Below are 6000 nucleotides of genomic sequence, written 5' to 3'. Positions count from 1 at the left end.
CGCTGACAAAAACAACGAAATGAAGGACCCCCAAGTCGAGCACACGTAAGCACGTGCAGTGTGCACAAGCGAAACAAACACGTCTTACCGCGTGGAGCTCCAGACTGGAATGCTTGAAACAGAAGCTCAAAGACCGCGCTCTTGCCAGAAAATACCACACACACCAAACTAAGGTCATAATGCATGAATTAGGAATCACATTAATTCAACATAAATCAAGTCCGCTACTTTACACGAGTTGTCTGCTTTGCTAATATTACGCTAGACAAGTTTAATGGACACTAGATTTATCGGCTCGGTGTGTAATGACTTTTAGAGTAATCCGGACGTAGGTCTATATACTCGCGGGTATAAATAACCTCTCCGCTAACTGGTCGGTGAATCGAACGGATCAACAGTCTCCAGAATTAAATGGACAGTTATACTTCGATCCTGGGTCAGAGATGCGATTCAGCACTAGCCTAGACAATTATTATTTCTAGTCGGTCTGGCCAGACTATAACCTGATAATTTCTTAGAGCTTGGTTATTAAAAAAAATAACAGTTTTAGTCGCAGTAATTGTCACAACAAATTCACCTCTTATGTAGATTACAGATCTGAGCCCTGTTCCACGAAGCCATTGAAGCACTAAGATTATCTTAAGAACATAAGTACCTGTACGATGATCTTGGCGCTAAGATCGCTAAGTACCTGTACGATGATCTTGGCTCTAAGATCGCTTCGTGGAACGGGGGCCAGGGCCCAATTTCACAAAACATCGTAAGCCTAGCTTTGCACGTAATTACCGGCCTTGGTGGCGTAGTGGTTAGGCCATTGGTCTACAGGCTGGTAGGTACTGGGTTCGGATCCCAGTCGAGGCATGGAATTTTTAATCCAGATACCGACTCCAAACCTTGAGTGAGTGCTCCGCAAGGCTCAATGAGTAGGTGTAAACCACTTGCACCGACCAGTGATCCATAACTGGTTCAACAAAGGCCATGATTTGTGCTATCCTGCCTGTGGGAAGCGCAAATAAACGATCCCTTGCTGCTAATCGGAAGAGTAGCCCATGTAGTGGCGACAGCGGGTGGTCCTTAACCATATGTCTGACGCCATATAACCGTAAATAAAATGTGTTGAGTGCGTCGTTAAATAAAACATTTCTTTCGTGTGTTTTTTTGCACGTAATTGTAAATCTACGATTAATGCACAATTCTTATTACTATTATAGTTCAACAAATATAGTTAGAAGAACACATATTCCATTTTCTTTTGTCTTTAAAATACTCCAGCTTCCGTAATAATGTCATTTTCAGTGTGAAATTGATGCCAAACACGTGCAAACGCATGACCGGTGTAGCATTTAATTTGCACTCCCCAAGAATATGCACTCCCCAGTCATTATTATACGTATAATTAGAACTTCAGCAGTTACTATTATACGTACAATACGCACTTCCCTTGAATTATTTGCATTCCCCTGGTTATAATTATACATATATGTACTCTCCACTACTATGTTGAATAATGAATACATTAAAACATTGATTATAGCCTACATGTAATGGGGGAGTGGAGTGTGTGTGTGTGTGTGTGTGTGTGTGTGTGTGTGTGTATATATATATATATATATATATATATATATATATATATATATACTGAACAAAAAAAGAAACTTCCGATTTGTACATATAGTATTTGTTGTGTTAAAGAATTCATTGTGTAATGAAATTATATAGGTAGTATTATCCTTGAGCTGTATTATCAGGATTCATGAATTTTATCGATTATTTTTGCACTGTTAATCGTCGACAACGTGACATTCAATTTGCACGTGCATGCATGGTTCGACATGTCCCGTGTAGTATTCGGTCAGTTTGTTTTACTTATCTTACTGACATTGTTGTCAAGTGAACGAAAACGCTTCAAAATTTGTAAAAAAATTAACGTTTTTTACATTGTAGCATTTTTAGTATGCCAAGAATACCCAATACTTTACGCGAAAAGGCGATTGACATGCTTGATGCTGGCATATCGACAGAAGACGTTGCAAGGCATGTTGGGAGTTCTAGTCGAGCGATACGAAATCTTCGCGTAAGATTTCGAATGACAGGAAGCACCAACGACTTGCCACGACGTGGACGTCCGCGTGTTACAACGCGTGGTCAAGACCGCTATATCATGAACACGCATTTGCGCAATCGATTCCAAACTGCCACTGCTACTGCTGCTAACACACCTGGGCTTCATAATAACCGAATCAGTGGGCAAACTGTTCGTAATCGTCTGCGGGAGAACGGTTTACATGCACGACGTCCTTACGTCGGATGCGTTTTAACGCAACGTCATCGTCTAAATCGTCTTAATTGGGCACGTGTACACACTCGTTGGATACGGCGATGCTGGCTGTTGTGTTCTTGAACGAGATCGTTTCGGGGGTGGGGGTTGTGTCATGGTCTGGGCAGCCATTGGCCATGGTTATCGTTCACCACTAGTCATCATTGATGGCAATTTAAATGCTCAACGTTACCGCGATGACATTCTCGCTCATCACGTCATTCCTCTGTTCCATAACAACGCCAACATCTCGATTTTTCAGCATGATAATGCCACCTCTCATACAGCTAGAGACACTGTAAATTTTCTTAGGACAAATAACATTGATTTCATTGATGACTGGCCCGCTAAAAGTCCTGATCTCAACCCCATCGAGCATGTCTGGGATAGTCTGGACAGACGATTGAGGCGTCGTCCCAACCCACCCGCTAACGTCAACGAACTTTGTCAAGCGCTCATTCAGGAATGGAACAATATTCCACAGGCAGAAATCAACACTTTAGTGAATTCTATGCGCCTGCGATGCACTGCAGTGGTCAATTCAAGAGGTGGTCATACCCGTTATTAAGTGGGGTTTTTTTTTTTTTAACCCCTAACACACTTGGTCAAAATTTCTCCCAGTTTCTGTTAACCTATGGCCATGATTTTTGCACCAAACGATGCATCATGGAACACTCTTTAAACGCATATATAACAATTACTTCCCCGGTTTGTTTTCATCAAGTTATGTTCAAGCAAAGAATATGCACTGGGGAGTGCTTATTCTACGTATAATGTTGACTGGGGAGTGCAAATTATATGTGACACCTGTGTAACTGCTAGTAGCAGACGTAAACTTACGATGTTTAGTGAAATGGGCCCCAGTATTTCAAAGTTAAAGTTTGTTTTGTTTAACGACACCACTAGAGCACATTGATTAAATAATTCTAGTCTATTCGATGTCAAACATTTGGAAACTCGTAGTCATCACAGGAAACCCGCTACATTTTTCCTAACGCATCAAGGGATCTTATACATGCACTTTCCCACAGACATGAAAGCACATACCACGCCCTTTGATCGGTTTCAAATGATTATTGCCTAGACCAGACTGAATGATTTAAAGTCCGGCATGCAATCATGATAATTATGTAAAATCCTTTCTACAGAACATTATTAGACCAATCACGAATAGGAAGGAATAGCCTGCAGTGCAAGTGGATTTATTTTAGTTTTCTAGACTAAGTTTCGTAAATACAAAGTATTTAGCTCAGGCTTCTTCTCGTAGCGTCTGTACTCGTTATTACTATCTAATTTTAATGTTAAGAGTAAACTCAAAAAGGGTCAAACTAATTTAGGGAAATGTCTGTATTTTTGGACTCGGTACCAGTCTTGTCGACCGTCCAGTTGTCGGAAATTGACAGTTTTTAAAACTAAGTGCACTCTATCCCCATTCTGACATACTTGTAAATGGATTAGAAGTAGTGCATGTGGCTCGTTAAACATCTCTTTAATTCTACCATTCCTTGGATCAAGTGTCGCATACAATGAGTCACACTGGATAACCACTGATTAAACAATGCGCTTGTGTGTTGTTAAACAGCCATTATTTTCAAGTCATTGGCCTTTCTTTCAGATCGGGGCGACAGTGTCCACTTGATGCGCGGTCGGTTTGGGATCGATCCCAGTCGGTGGGCCCGTTGGGCTATTTCTCGCTCCAGCCAGTGCATCACGATTGGTACATCAAAGGCCGTGGTATGTGCTATTCTATCTTTGGGATGGTGCATATAAAAGATCCCTTGCTGATAATCGAAAAGAGTAGCCCATGAAGTGGCAACAGCGGGTTTCCTTTCTCAATATCTGTGTGGTCCTTAACCATATGTCTGACGCCATATAACCGTAAATAAAATGTGTTGAGTGCGTCGTTAAATAAAACATTTCCTTCCTTCCTTCAGATCAGAGCGAGACGTAGCCCATTGGTAAAGCGCTCGCTTTATGCGCGGTCAGTTTAACGTCGATCTCTGTCGGTGGGCCCATTATTTGTCGTTCCAGCCAGTACACCACGACTGGTATATCAAAGGCCGTGGTATTTATTATCCTGTCTGTGGGATCGTGCATATAAAAGATCCCTTGCTATTAATGAAAAAAATGTAGCGGGTTTCCTCTCTAGGATTGTATGTAAAAATTACTAAATGTTTGACATCCAATATCCAATGATTAATTAATCAATGTGCTCTAGTGTTGTCATTAAAATAAAAACAAACAAAAAACAACTTTTGTGCATAAGATGGAATTCAGTTAAAAACCATGTTTCTAGGGTGCTGTATTCCAACGGTAACCAGTCAATTCGTACCATAGTCATGTCGTACCATAGTCATTTCGTACCCAATTTTACCATTTCGTACCAAAGTCATTTCGTACCCTGGTCATTGCATGTTATTTGTTCATTTCGTACCACAGTCATTTCGTACCATGGTTATTTCGTACCATGTCTGTTTGGTCATTTCGTACCTTGGTCATTTCGTACCAAAGTCATTTCGTCCCTCAATCATTTATTGTGCAGCTTAGTTGACTGATAGATAGTAAAATGTCGAATTACTGATTAAAAAAAATAAACATTACGCCAATGCAGCTATATTGAAACCCAACCCTTAAGAAAAAAAGAAACAAACAAACAAATAACAAGAAAAAGATGATATATTACGTTTATCTTCAAACGTTTCCGTTCATCGTTATATTAATTACCAACGAGCACTTTGTGTTAGAATAACATATAAAGATCTTCTACGACAAGCTGATCTCAGAAAAACCTTAATTACCCACAAAGACGTACATATGGAAGAGTAAGAAATATATTTAATACAATGTCGCTTTGAATTTTAATGACAACCGCATGCCGTGATAAAAATCGTACAATCCACAATCTACTTACAAAAACAAGAAGTGGCATACCATGACAAAAATAAGATACCGAGTACGAAACCACTGTGGTACGAAATGACCAAACATTATGGTACGAGATGGTAAAAAGTAGGTACGAAATGACCAAACATTATGGTACGAGATGGTAAAAAGTAGCTTTTTTTCTCCGGCTGTCTCTCAATGAAGGTGGACGTGTCTACCTGCGCTCTCGAGCTGCCCCCCCCCCCCCCCCCACCTGAGGGGACTGATTGCCAGCTTCGGCTCCATGTTGGAGTTTCGGGTCACGTATACCGGGTCACGGGCGACCGTGACTTTGGTATACAGTGACCCGCCTCCACAGAAGAGGAAAGGGGGGACTGGAAGAGGAAGAAGAAGGAAGAAACCGGTGCTAGGGACGGCCCAGGGGGTGACAAAGCTGGCGGCTCAACCGCCAGTGGAGCTCCCTTCTGTGACACCGCCCCCACCGAGTCCTCCGGAGAGGAAGCAACCGCTAGCGGACCCTGCACCCCCGGAACGGCCGTACACCACCCAGGACATCCAGATGTTCAAACGGACGAGTGTGCCACCACCGACTTCCACCTCCACCCCAAAGACGACGACTCCGGTGCAGCGGTCAAAAACGACCGCTCCCGTCGAGTCGCCACATAGACTTGTTGTTCCGGCGACGAAAAGGAAGGCGACATCGCCGACCACTCAGCCAGCCAAGACAAAGCCGCCGCCGGAAGCCGCTCCCCCTGCTGACGACGAATGGACCATTGCCATCAGTGGACTTCGCCGTCACC

This window comes from Gigantopelta aegis, chromosome 3, assembly GCF_016097555.1.
Source record: "Gigantopelta aegis isolate Gae_Host chromosome 3, Gae_host_genome, whole genome shotgun sequence".
Classification (NCBI taxonomy): Eukaryota; Metazoa; Mollusca; class Gastropoda; order Neomphalida; family Peltospiridae; genus Gigantopelta; species Gigantopelta aegis.
The sequence above is the reverse complement of the archived record's forward strand: the minus strand, read 5'-3'. Positions refer to the sequence as shown.